The sequence below is a fragment of the Ambystoma mexicanum genome, chromosome 1q (assembly GCF_040938575.1).
Source record: "Ambystoma mexicanum isolate Mex_15411 chromosome 1q, UKY_AmexF1_1, whole genome shotgun sequence".
In the NCBI taxonomy this organism is placed as follows: Eukaryota; Metazoa; Chordata; class Amphibia; order Caudata; family Ambystomatidae; genus Ambystoma; species Ambystoma mexicanum.
The window spans coordinates 681,769,200-681,784,189 of NC_090922.1; positions in this window are offsets into that span (position 1 = coordinate 681,769,200).

Here is a 14,990-nt window from a genome sequence, read left to right on the forward strand (position 1 = left end):
AGTAATTCAGCCTTCTGGGCAGGAGTGTGGTCTTCCGTGTGTTTTCGCGAGGACAGCTTGATACGGAGTGATTTGGCACGTGGAAAAATTGCACATCAGCGTGTAATTGGATGAAAGGCCTTTAGCGCGTAAGCACGTCAGCACATGTACGCATTTTCATTGGACCAAAGGCCCTTAGCGTGTAAGCGCGTCTGTGACGTGACGCGCACGGGTGTTTCCCTCATAGCACGTGATGACAGAGCCCACGTGGAAAAACTGCACGTCCGAGTGTCAGCGCGTGTAATTGGAGGAAAGGGCCCGAGTACACGCGTAAGTGACGTGTACGTGTGGGCTGGTTTAAAAGGTAAGTGTAGGACGCCAATTCCTTGTATGTGCTTTTTGTGGGGAGCGAGTGGGTGGATTCTGTACTTCTTGTCGGTTCAAACGCGATTACTTCACAGCTTTTCAAGTTCGTACTCCCTGTTACCTCTGACATCTTTCATTTTTCTTCATTTTTTGGGCCTGTTTCCTCAAACAGCGTTCCCTTCTCCTTTTGTCCTGTCTCCTCAGACAGCGTACAATTCTTCTTTTGGCGGGGGTGTTGCCAACACGCACACGCGCTTCTTTTTCACGTTCTTTTTCCAGGCAGACGGTGAGCCACGCACGTATTTACCAACTGTGCTTGCCCCGTGTGTCGCGTACCCCTTCAGAGGTCATGGTAGGCTGCGTGTATTACGTGTACGCTTATTTTTGTGTTTCTGGGTGCCACAGCATAGTGCGGATTCACTTTTCCACACACGTGGTCTACGAGGGTTTGCGTGCACGTTAGTTTTTATTTTTTTGGGCTGCCTGTGCGTTGCGTGACCCGTCATCTTCCCCCAGGGGTAACAGACAGCCTTGTTAGAGCACTAGGGTACAAATTCCATCTAGTACCCTACCCCTTTCACCCCCAATTGCCCAGGACAATTGTTTAATGCTACTCCCATACTCACAACAACATCAGTGCCATGGTTGGGAGGCGACCAAGCGGTAAGGGAGGCAAAGGTGGCCGACCTTCAAAAAGTGATTTGGTGGGCGCGGTAGGGGACGTGGTCGGGATTTGCAGGGTGCCCCTATACCCCCATGTGTGCAGGACCAATCAGGGACACCAATGCCCCCCCATGGTTGAAGGAAACGTAGCTGAGACCATCCCAGCTCAGCCCATGTTGGACCAGCCCATTGTGGCACCTGACCTGGCACAGGATGACTCCCAGGCTGACTTCCAGGTCAGCAAGTCTAGGTGTGGCGGTGCAAGTTGTTGTCACCAAGCCACATGGATCTGGGGCAGCTATGTCATCTGCTGCCCCAAGTATGCAGGGTGGGGAGGCTGCAGGGGCAGCTGCAGCTCCATCGGCCCCAGCTCTGACTCTCCCAGCCAGGACAGTGTCGGTCTAGGTCCATCAAACTGACGTTCCCCCTGCCAACAACACCTTGCAACCAATGCCTGCACCAAGACCTATGGTCATTGTGCATTCCCACACTCCTACTACCTAGTCCACCGGTGCTTCTGCCCCTACTCACCAGAGCGGTGTAAGCCACTCTGGCTCTGCTCCACCTTCAAAAAAGACGAAGATGGGTGCTCTGGCACAACAGGCTGAGACCCCAGACATGGCTACACACGCCGGCACGTCAAGGAAGCCTAGCGTTAATGACGCGGAGCTTGATGCACTTGTGACCTATGTGTCGGCACATAGCCGCAAAATGCTGTTGACTGCAGGGTGCAAGACCACAACTTGTCAACGTAAGGCACACTGGCAGATCATCGCGGACCGCATAAGTGCCCTTGGATTTGTGAGGCGCACAGCATATGATTGCTACAAGCGGTGGAATGACCTGAAACGCAGAGCAAAGAACAAGCTGGCCTCAAATCATGCCGCTACTCTGGTGACTGGCGGTGGGTCTCCACAAGAGGACAACAAACTCACTGAACATGAGTCTGTTGCTGGGACCTTCGTCACAGAGGAACAGATCCAAGGTGTGGGAGAACTACCTGATTATGAAGCATTGTCCAGTGAGTGCCCATGCGTGTCTGTGTAATGCATGTGTATGTTGTTTGGGTGATGGGTTCTGATTGAGTGCCAGGTGAGGGTGTGTACTCAAGAGTGTTATGGGTCACCCATTTCCTTCCTCACATACAATCACTTGCCTTGTATTTGGCTATGACTGCATCCCTTCTGCCCACAGTAGCCTATTAGGGCCACATTAGTGCAGTTTGCCTTGTACTGCCATCTTGCAACTACATTGGTCAGAATTTGTAAGTGTGCCTTCAGGATGATAGTTTCCACTCTCCCCTTTTTGCTAGACATTTATCTACCCTATTGCGACATATGTGATATGCTTCGGGCATTGTTTACTGGCCACACTGGGACAATTTTTTACCTGGTTATGTTCACGATTAGACCATTCAGGCTGATGGAGTATTGGCCTGCAGAAATGTTTTGATAAGTGCCTGTTTGCATGTAGAAAATGACAGATGTTTCCTGTGATGTCAAAGTGACGATAAATAGATCAGCCCACAATTACTGTATTGTTGGACACTGGATGTGTTTCACTGTGTGGCACATGCATATTTTGCAACACTGTTCAGCATTAATCCTCTCATCATGTCGATGTCACATGGATGTGTGACAGTGCCAATTCACTGGCATATAGATGTAGTTTTGTACTTTAACGTGGCTATGCTACATGTCATGTGTGTGGTGGCATGTGTCATGTATGTGTATTGGACATGGCACTCACAGCCTGATGTGTGATGCCAGTGCTACCCAACATGCTGCAAATGTGTTGCTTTTCCGTCTTGCTCTCCCCAGTGTCTGCCCTTTTGACTCCACTTCCAACTCTTTGACAGTGCATGCATGGCAGGGTTATAGTCATGTGGGACATGTGTAAATCATGTACTGGATCTGTGGCTTGTCATGGCCTATGTGTGTGGTATGGTGCTCATGCCTGTTTCCATTTGTTGTCTTTCATGTTTTTGCAGGTGATGACGCACTTGATGCTGTTGAGGTTGAGGAGATGGTGCAGACCAGGGAGGACTCTCAGGCACGACCAGGCACCAGTGGGGGACGTGGTGTGGTGGTGGGTGAGAACCCAATCTTACTGCAGACCATACTCTCCAGGGGTGCCTCTGGGTGCACCTCCCCAGACCTCTATTCGGGTGCTGAAGCGGATGATGAGACTTCGCAGGTAAGTGTTTCTGGCAGGGATTCTGATCTGTCCAACCCACCTGCACCAGGGGTAGAACCCTCTATGGGGATGTTAGTGTTGGTAGATCCGCCTTTGGCGGTTACGGATGCAGGGTCACACTCCACAGCATCTGATCCTGTTCCTGGGCCAGTAAATCAGAGGGGGAATTCAGTCCTGCAGCCTCAGGCAGTGCCAGCACAGCAAGGTGCAGATCGCCTTGCCCCAAACAGGTGTGGTGCCCGTCGACGCGGTGGCCGTACACCACCAGGCAATACCGTATGGGAGAACTCCATGTACGGTATGGCAACCCAACAGGCAGCATCAGCTGAAATGATGGCTCAGGCAATGGAGAGGGTGGCCACTTCCATTATCCCCCCTGAAAGGCAGATTGAACAACTATAGCAGGCAACAGACTCCATTTGCCAATCACACAGGGAAGACATGTTGGCGTCCAACAGGGACCGACGGGCGGCACTGGAGACTCTGCGCCAATCCATCTCAATAGAGTCCCAGGCCCACAGGGAAGCCCTGAGGGAAGAACTCCATTACCTCAGGGAGACTCTTCTTGACCTTGAGGCTTCCACTAATTTCAGGACAGAACAGCAGCTGGAGCGGCTCACATGTTCGCTCTCAGCTGAGATGCAGGCAACACGTGAGGAGATCCGGGTATCACGGGAGGCCATGCGTGCAGAAATGCATGCAACCAATGAGGTGGTGCATGGGGATCTCTGCACTTTAATCCTCCAGAATCAGACCTTCAACACCTGCATGCTTGCTGCCATGGAGGACCATACCAGGGCTTTGCGTGGGCTGCCTCCCATAGCACCACCACCTCCTGATGCAGCAGCAGAGGGTGATGAGAGCGACAGCAGCAATTCTCCCACAATAGCGTAGCCGTGCAATCCATGAGCCCATGAAGGTGTTTTCTTTTCCCAACATTCACACAGGTGGCAGTTGGTGCACACTCTGTCCTTGGACCTCCTGGGTGGCCTCCCCCACCCCCCGGCCCCCACATGGCCATTTTTGATTTTTGATTTTTGATTTTTTATAATTTTTTTACAGTGTGTTGCCTTGTGTGGCTCCCGTGGGCATCCACTGTATTCCGGCTGGGCACATGCAGGCTTGTTCTGAGTTTGGGTTAGATGCTTGGGTTCGTGAGACACACACCCCTCCTGCTTCCCATTTCCATGGGCTTGCAAAGGGTGTGACCAAGTGACAGTGAATTACACAGTGACGTTGGGCTCCCATGAACTGTGTGGGCAGTCTGTAGTCAATACTGTGTAGACATTCCTAGTGGATATTGTTGTTGTTTTGTATATTGCATGGTGTATTGATATGTATTGTGCTTCCATGTCTCCCTCCAAATTTGCAGGTTCATTCCTCATGTCTTCACAAGGCCATCTACTTTGGAGATGGAGTTCATGTTCTATGCAGTACACTGACAAATTTGGAAGGCTGCAACACTACAGTTGGAAGGGGTCGATGTGGTGGCATATTCAGGTTGTAAGACTACGACTACTTAGTACTGTCATGTTTTTCCTATGTTTGAGGTTGTGTTGCTGCATTGTATTGTTGGTAAGTATTTGGTCATGTGTGTTGTTAGTTCTACATTACTGGGAGCATATTGTGTGTGGCCAGTTTCCATTAGGGACAGTGTACTTTGTGATACTTGTGTCAGGTTTTGGGGATGGCTTTGTTTGCTTTCACATAGCATGACATGCCATGGTGTGTTGGGTGGCGGAGCTGGGGAGGGGTTGGGTGACATGTCGCTGTTGTCATGTATTTTGCAAGGGTGTCATGAATTTAGCAGCATAGAAGTGTCTTTTGATGACACAGCATTGGTGGTGTTTGTGTAGGTAGGGATGCACACAATGTAACACTTCCAGGTGACCAATCTCAGGCTGGTATGGTTGCGACAGTTGACTGTCCCTTATGTCATCATCATTGATTGTCAGCTGGCATGTGCCCGGGCTGTGTGCACTCCACAGCGCTGTGATTTTAGGTGAAGTAATAAGCCACCAGCCACTTACGGGCTGCCTCACTCCGTGTCCTTTCCCCTCCCATGCGCAGTGGGCGTGCATGTGGTTGTTGATGTGGGGGCACCACCATGTCCACCGGCAGGCCCCGGCGTGTTGCAACGTTGTGCAGGACACATGCTGCCACTATGATCCTGCACACTACTGGGGGAGCGTATAACAGCTGCCTGCCAGAACGGTCAAGGGAGCGAAAGCGTGACTTGAGCACTCCGAATGTGCGCTCCACTATGCCCCGGGTTGCAATGTGGGCTGTGTTGTATCTTACCTCAGGTGGCATGGTGGGGTTCCGAATTGGCGTCATCATGTGGGTGCTCAGAGGGTAGGCACTGTCCCCTGGGGAGGTGGTGAGGGGTATCATTAGTGGGGTTGTGACATTACTCAGTATCTGACATGCATGCATGTGCTGTGGCATTTATACTCACCAAGCAGCCATGTATCGCCATGCTGCCCAGCTTCTAAGTCCCGGTTTCGGGTTGACATTCTGTAAATGAAACTGTCGTGGGTGGACCCTGGATAGTTGGCATATACTGAGGTGATGATTCCCTTGGCATCACATACTACCTGGACGTTGATGGAATGCCAGTACTTGCGCTTTCTATAGATGTGCTCAGATGCCCTGGGAGGACGTAGAGCTACATGGGTGCAGTCAATGGCACCTAGCACTTTGGGGAAGTGTGCCACCCCGTAAAAATCCTGGACGACAGCCTGCCTTTCTGCAGCTGTTCTGGACAGGTATACGTGCCTGCGGACTGATGGGCGTGCAGTCATGATGCCCAACACCTGGTGCAGGCAGCGTGACTGCGTGGCCTTTGACACCCCCCCCCCCACTATGGCACTTGTCTGCTGAAATGATCCAGTGGCCAAGAAGTGCAGTACATTGAGGACCTTCTCCAGGGGGCTGAGTGCTTGGGAGCACAGGGTGGGTGATGTGAGGTCATCCTCCCACTCACTCACAAGGTCGAGTATTATGTGAGGTGGAAACCTGTACCTCCCATACGCCTGGTCATCAGGCATCCCAAAAAGGCTGGTTATGGGTGTGAACATTCTGGGCCTGACTATCCTCCTCCTCCTCCTGCGGTATCCCACGACCACTGCTGCTAAGAACGGTATATTCATCCTGGCGTCTGAGCTTGTTTGTTGTTTGCGTGCACTTTTATGCTGCACGGGTCCACGTACGCCTGCTTCCTGCTGGCATACGTGTTTCCGGATTAGCGCATCTTTTTTGGCACATGCGTTAGCCCCGTTTGATTCCATGAATACGTGTTGTAGGCGAGCGTGTGGGCGTTCCGCGCACTTGCCTCCTGTACTTCCCCCGTGACGCCCACATTTTCACGCGTTGTTCCCCATTCTGCGTGTCACGCCCCGTGTTACGCCTACTTTTGTTGTATGCGCTGCGCTATGTGCGCTTTCGCTGTGTGCTTAGCATACGCTGTTTGAAGACGTGTGCTCTAGCGTTCGCCGAACAGGATTTTGGCGCACATCCATGGATTTCCACGCGCACGGACTTCCTTGATGCATGGGTTTTGCTGCAATTTTCGCACTGGCACTGTAAAACGCACACTTTCGCCACTTTTGCACGCTTTCGCAAGCTTGCGCTGACATTTGCGGCGCACATTAATTCCATGAATCGGCCTGTTAGTGCCATGAGAACGATGTAAACTTCATCAAGGAGCTAAAGGTTAGCTCCAGACAAAATGTGAATTTGGCCAATATATTATATCAGGATTTAACCGTACCATCTCACAAGCTAACCGGACAAAGGCAGGGACGCATGCACAGCGGACCTGACATGACAAAAGGTAATCCTTATGTAGCACCAAAGTGCAAAAGCAGTGTGTTCCTTTGTTTATCATTTCACTCAATGATTACCAAGAAAGTAAACACGCACACCGTGTACTTTTTGGAGATACAGGCGTCACGAACTGGATTGAAGAAAACTGGGTCTCCTAATCCAATCAAGCAAGCTGACACACAATATCAGAGTGAGTACTACACTAGTCAGCATGAATAATGCCTAGGGAATTCATATCCCAAGCATGACTGTGATTCGTCACTAATTCATTTATTCTTAAATATGCACTGTGTAACGCAGGCTATCAATTCACATTGCTAGATTGAGCACCATGCACTGAATATTTTGGCAATTTAATCCACTGATTAAACATAGATCTCTGCAAATTCCATTAGGGCCACTGCATGTAGCTATGTCCATACTCACCTAAGAGCCTGTATGAGTAGATGTGTAAATGGCACAAAACTAACTGGGGGTTCTTACAGCGTTGCGTGACTTGCATAAGGACCAGGCATCATTAAGATGAAATCAACCAATAATTCTATGGGGACTATTGGTCAAGATCATCCATAATGTCGGTCAACAACATAGTACATTTATGGGAACATGTGAACAATGGCTTGCAATGCCCTACCACCTTCATGATTGTTTTCTCCATGTGTTATTTTTCGGATGATTTACATTAACCATGCACTAGTCAACTGAACGTTAATATTTAGATTGGATGCATAGTCCAGTCCATTGTGTTAGATAGGCGCTTTGTAACTTTGAAGGATTTCCCAAAACTCTATTCTGGTCACATATACCCTATCTTGAATGATGTCTGACTTAGCTAAAAGCATGCTATAAGATCTACAACCACATGTACTGCTGTGCATTTCACGAGTCAAAGCACATGATCCCATTATTCAGATTGGAAGAGAATATGTTTGAATATGCTATATTGGTTCTTACATATACTTAATTCTCCTTTTCTTGTTTACTCTCGCTCTCCCCTCTATTTCTATCACATATCTTTTTCTCCTTATTTCTTCTTGTCTTCACATGACCACTGGATTTTTCAATATGTATTATTTGTTTATGCAATACATATCTGCAAATGGTTATTCTATCAAAATTGACATTGACATGAATGAATGTCAACTTGTTTCTTAAATTATGTAGAATATAGATCAGATACTGTGCCTTTAAAAAGACTGATGTGGTCAAAACACGTGTCGGCAACAACAGTATTTACCTTGGATTAAACATTGTGACCATAGAGCCTCATTTCGTTTTATTATAATGTCTTTATGCCAGCGCATGTACATGGAACATATCTAATATTTTTTCTCACAATAAGATGACTGGGGTTGGCATGGAGGTGGATTGTGCTAAGACCCAGATGGGTTAAATGGTTGCCAAAGCATAGAACATAGCCTGCTGGTCCTTCCACAAATGCCATCTCTAGGCCCGAAGAGCATGCTCTCACTCCAAATGTACTGATTACGGGAAATCTTTCTTAAAATCTCTTGGGTCAACAAAAAAAAAAAAGAGAAATGTCTGTCAAACAGCTGCCACAAGTTCTACTGTATGTACAGTCAATACTCAAAATCTTCCCTTGGGGGGAGACTCACATTTCATAAACGTTGGCAGTTTTCAGGGGATTGATCTTAATGCTACTGAAGTTCCCTAAATGGATCAAGTGCCGCCTTCGAGGCAAAGCTACTGTTTATGAGGAAGGAACTTAAAGCTCAGCAACTGGATTTCGATGATGTTCCTTCCTCATCACAGAACATTCTATTCACTTGTCCAGCTCTTCATGTGACTGTTCGATAAATGACTATTTGGAAAATCAAGCCCCTCACTACACTTTGCGTGATTTGGCTGACAGTGTTAAATTAACAGCTCCTTCAATAAATGCTTTGAACTTGGTTCTGAGTTCATTCATTAGTTTATACAATATTAAATTCAAACTATCAGCTCACATCTTACAACTAAGTGAAATACAAATTACATTACAAATAATTGAATATATGCTGCTGACAAAGGAAGAAGAGACTCCACCCCAGGTAAAGGAACTAGAAAATTATTATGAAGAGGCTTCAGGACGCAGCATGGTAAGTCCTAAGATTACTTTATTATGCTGCACTCTAACAGGTTACATGTAGGACATCTGGTGTTAGAGATAGGAAGCAGGATTATTAGTAGATGCTAGAGATCCCTGGAGAGCCCACTGGCTCCCACCTCCCAGGCTACATCTCTCATCAACTGTCCTGGCGGAACCCAAACCAAACCACAACATTCTGGGTTCCTGCATCAGCACCTGCAGTGCATTCCATGACATCACAGCTTCACAGGTTCACATACACAGACATATCACTGGGAAGGAAAGTAGGATACGAAACACCTCCTTCCCTTTCCAACAACAGAGAGGATAACCTCTAAGCACAGCAAGCAAGGAAGAACACAGAGAGGAACACAATGAAGAACAGAATACAACAAATCACTGCTCTGTCTCCAACACAACCACATGGTGCTGACAACCCCCCCCCCCCCCCGAGTCCTCCTAGCTGTCAACACTGTACAATCAAAGTTGCTGGCCCGGCAACTTAGAGCACACCTACTTAACACACTGTACACTGCTGAGGACTAAGCAGGAAGATGAAACCTGTCACCAGGCTCACCAACCATGGTACTCAACCATGATGGGATGAACCGGATTGAGCAGTAGATCAACACAAAACATGGATTGAATATCAATATGTGACAGGGCTCGGTAATCTACATCACTACACTGACCACGACCCTATACCATACGTCCCAGCCCCAGCAACTCAAGGTGCCAGTAAATGCTTCCCTTAACATTGGACGCAACTGTGGACCACACATCTGGACCCCACACCAAAATAACCTTGAGCACCTCAGCGAACATCTCCATTCCCAAGAGAGAGGTACAGGAGATAGCTGGGAGGATCTTAGATAACACCTGGAGAGCCCACCGGCTCCCACTCCCCAGGCTGCATCTCTTATTGGAGTGTATAGCCATTGTATCTGGTTCTGAAATGATGTTTTGCTTGTGGTACAGGAAATGCTAACAATTTAGCTTCACCATTTGAGGAATTTCAGCATTACGCTACAGAATAAGATGCAGCAGGGACTTTTAATTTTTAGGCATTTGACAATTTTAAAAGTATAAATGCTAATGAGTGAAAGCAATTGAGTTGGTGGTGTGATGTAAATGCAAAATCCTAACTTATTTTGAGGACTTTTGAGCTGTAGCCTGCATATTCATGCAGCAATGGACTTTAAGAGAAATAATACAACCCTTGTAACTTCATTATGTGTATTACGAAGTATGTATGTGGTCACACAATTATTATTTTTTTTTTACGGTGAGTGTTTGTTATAGCTGTTGGTGTCAGGAGGAAGAGAACATCACTGCAGAGGACAACTGCAGATAAATGTCACTACGAAAGGTAGAGGTTGTGTTCGCATATGTCTTGAGGGCACTGTGAGGCCACAAAGCAATTGTTGTTGTAGCAGGCTTGTGTCAGGATGATGACTCAGAGCTGTGTGGAGGCATGCGTCTGTAAGACGCTGTAAGGCCTCACAGGGCATGCGTCAAGGGGGCACTGTAAGGCCTCATGGATATTGGTTTGCTTTTCTAGCAGGAGTCAGGAGGACACTGCAAGGGTATAGGTGTCTCAGTATTGTGTGTGTGTGAATATATGCACCAGGAGCATGCTGTAAGGCCTCACAGGGCATGCGTCAGGGAGATGCTGTAAGGCCTCAAAGGGAATGTGTGAATGTTTTGGAGTTTTGGCAGGTGTTGTAAGGACACTGCAGGGCCACAATGGATTTTGGTATTTTGTGTGTGAGGGCAAGTGTCAGGAGGATGCTGTAAGGCCTCCCAGATCTAGACATTACAGGTTCTCGGACGTGTAGTCAAAAGCACCCTGTTCTTTCAAAAGTGCTGATAGATCTATCAGCACTGATATATTATTTACAAATCTCACAAGCATCTATGTGTTTAACAGATGCCAGGATAAAACACTTTCACCACCTATAAATCAAATGTTTTCACTATGTTTCAAATCAACAACTTTCACCAGGTTTCCTCAGAAGTAAAACAAAGGCTGCTTTTCTCCATATACACAGTGCCTTACTACATTTTAAAAAAATGACTCCAGTCTACCAAAGTTCTGCTCTTTGTCTGTGCACAGATATATTTCTACTTTCTCCCCAGTACACTGAATGAAAGCTTTGAATGCTGGGAGGCAATTATACACACACATACACTCAGATATGCAATAATATAGGCCTCTTTATTCACCAAAAGCATAGATAAATGAATAAATGCAGCAAGAATAATAAAAGAAAAGAAATCTAGATAAAATACATCACTGTTGATAGAACTGCAAGGCACACCCTCATCTCTCCAGCGTTCCTGAAAATCTCCCAAACAGTCAGGCAGAGAGATCTTGGCATCAACTGGCCTGAAGCGAAACATTTATCCTCCAGTGAAGCTTTCTGTCTGACTGCTCTTGAGCCTGTCATTTTAAGCCATCCACAAATGTGTGATGCTATTTTCCAGAACTTTTTGGCTTCCGAAGTATCTACTTGTTGACAGTTTCCATGGGCACCCGGCCGGAGTGACCCGTGGTAACCACAAAAGGCAAAACTCTTCTGTTTCTTAAAAAAACAGCAAAAACAACTGCATAACTTCTCTTCAACTTAAAAAAATTCCATAACAACGTTGTCATGGACCAACCGGCACCGGCTCAGCCTATGCGTGCATCTTCTCTCCAACGTGTTCTTGGAGCAATGTAGAATAACATATGCAATAAGCATCGTAGAAAACATGTTTATCAATGGAATAATAGGAGAAGAGGTTGCATCAAATACAGGTTCCAATGAAGCCTGGAGAAAGTGTGCAGATTTCACAGAGGCCTGAAGAAAATATCCATTATGGCTCTGGGAGTACCCAAAATTCATGGTGCCATGTTTTAGTCAAAAACATTACAATCCACCCTTGGGTATTTGACTTCCATATCTCAGTGGCACTAAAGTCTGCTTCTAAAACGGATGAAACATCATAACTAAGTTAAAAATACATTAAATACAAAACCAAAAAAGTATAATGACAACAATCACACAGATACAAGTAAAGGCATAACGCAGAGTTCCTCCAACATCTGTAATCCAAGAAAACAACCAATGCCGCCAATTCCCAGTATGATATTGGGTTACCTGTTCCATTAAGTCTTTCAAACTTTAAATGTGATTTTCAATTGACTGGGAATGGTCACTTCAATTAAAACAGCACATGTCTTCAAATGCGTTACAACCCAGGTTATGTTTCAGCAATAATTAATCAATAGCAGCTTGATTTTGCAAGGTTGCTTTTCTAATAGTTTGGTTATCTAAAAGCAGTTCCTCTAAAGCTTGAGAGCTATGGGTGAGTCCTTTTATCACTAAACATGCTAGCTTAATTAATGATTTATAGCCCCCAGCAGCTAATCCCAAACTCCTACTGATGAATATGCAAGAGCCAAAACATCTGATTCTGACAACAGGTGCACATTTGAATCACACTATGTGGATAGCCTTACAGATTCAAAAGTTGATCTTCTCATTCAATGTAATGCTGGTTGCCAAGGAAACGTCATTAAACTAAGCCGTGTTAAAGCACATGGTCCTCTGGAAATGTTAGCCGAAATGTAAGTGTATGTAGTGTTGCCACATAAAACACCCATCCTGTTGGAAGTTTCACATGGTTAAAGTGGCTAGCAGCTACAACTGTATGGCTACAAATCAAGGTGTTCTTGGAATTGGTACATGTGCTTGGACCGTGTCAAAACAACTTCTTCTCAAACAGAGTATAGTTTTTCTCATTGGTTATGATCAGCTGTTGAGGTTTGCCATCCTCTTTTGGTTTGCAGGTCATTTTATAGAAGACATCACCTTGGGTGACATAGTATGTCACTATCTGAGTAGAGTTTCTCCACTTTTAGTTTGTTTCTTGGCAACACTTTCAATATTAGTAAATAGAGAGTGAATGCCACACATCAGAATCCAACACCAAAGAATCATTGTGCAAAACTCCCCAAATCTGTTTCAAAATTGAAGCAGGCATTGGCACCGCTAATAGACATGTGGTCAGCAAGTCTCCTGCATTGTGCATGTCAGTCAAACAGAAATGTGAAATGTTCGGGACGTTTCGTGCAAGATATGCCCAAATGTTCTCTGTTTGGGCAATCATCGGATCTCCTGTCCAGCTGCGTCATGGTTTCTTAAGTGCGTACCTCGTGTATTTGCAACACTTTACAAATCCGGTTCTAGGTGCCTGTTGTGGCTGGTGCGTTGGTGTCAGAAAGGGGTGGCCTATGCACATAATATCTCATCACCATCAGATTAACATTGGTCGGCTGAGCAGATACGACACTTTGCTGTAGTGTGCCACTTAAGCCCTCCAAATGGAGTCCATTTAGTATCACAATTACACCAGCTAGGCACACGTTCTGCAAGGCAAACCGAAAAGAGACATATCAGTGTTGATAATCATTCTCTTAACTAGCATTTGTGTGCTGGCACATAGTCCAATTTCTCTTTGCCAGACTCCATTACCAAAAACGATTGACCCTTGCCTGATGCTATGACATCCACGAGTGGGCCACTTGATTTTTCTACCCACACTGTCGCACCCAGTACCATGCTGTCTGATGAGCCAAAAAGGAGTCCCTTTAATGCTAATCCAGATCTAGAGGTAATCAATCCCATGTGTTCTAGTGGAATCTGTATCCAATCCGAGTCTTAATTACTATTATACCTCTTGGTTCTAACCTGATTTCTTGGTGAGAATGTAAGTCTACATCTGCATATTCTGGGGTTGTCTGTTATGGAGCTAGTATACCTGGCGTTATCTCCCAGTATAACAGAGTCTCTTCAGATGAATTAGGTTGCATCTGTGATGCAGGTGTTACCATTCGCATCAAAGGTGTCTCATTCTGAGTCAATGGTCTATTATTCAAAATGTGCACAGCATCAAACACATGGTTGCACCAACCTGACAGGCTGCCATTGCATGATTTGCGCAATTGTTATTCCAACAAACTATTCACCCGTTCAATCAAACCCACTGCTTCGGGGTGACACGGTACATGATAGAGCCACTCAATGTTCTTGTCCTGACAATATTCCTGAATCAACTTGCCTTTAAAATGTGAGCCATTATCACTGTGAATTTGCAAGGGCACACCTTAATACAACGTAATCTGATCTAACAATTTAATGGTGTACAATTGTGTGACTCTCTAACATGTTAGTACCATCAAATAACCAGAATATGTGTCCACAATTGTACATGCATACTGACAACCTTTACTGATTGGCAGAGGTCCAATATAATCGATCTGCCAAATTTGACCCGGCACCTTACCCCTTTGTAAAAAAGTGCCCTGGACAATATGAGAAATGGGTTTGTGCTGCTGATGTTGACATATAGGACATTGCAGACTTATTGTTTTCACTACCTCTAAAGGGATATTAATCCCCCGAACTTGTGCCTACCTGTAAGTAGCCTTCTCGCCCATGTGTATACATTGTTGGGGATCCCACTTGGCCAAACCCTCCAAATCGCCCTCCTGAGCCTCTGTGTCCACAGAGGAAATCTTGGTTTGTTTGTCTGCAACAGAATTAAACCAGGGTTCCAATGAGTCAGTAGTACAATGCAAATCCACATGATACACTTTTACTTCACCCAGATATCTTGCCTCAGTTCTTTTCCCCACCACAACTATTTGGAATTCATTTTCCACCCATTCTTTTGCCATGTCGGCACCCATGTCGCTAGCCCATTGACTACTGACCATGAATCTGTGTACAAGTAACATTGACCAGGTATTTCTTGTTTCAAAGCTTTATATGTTGCAAAATGTTCTAACTGACTGCTTTTTCCTTTACTTGATGTGGTTAGG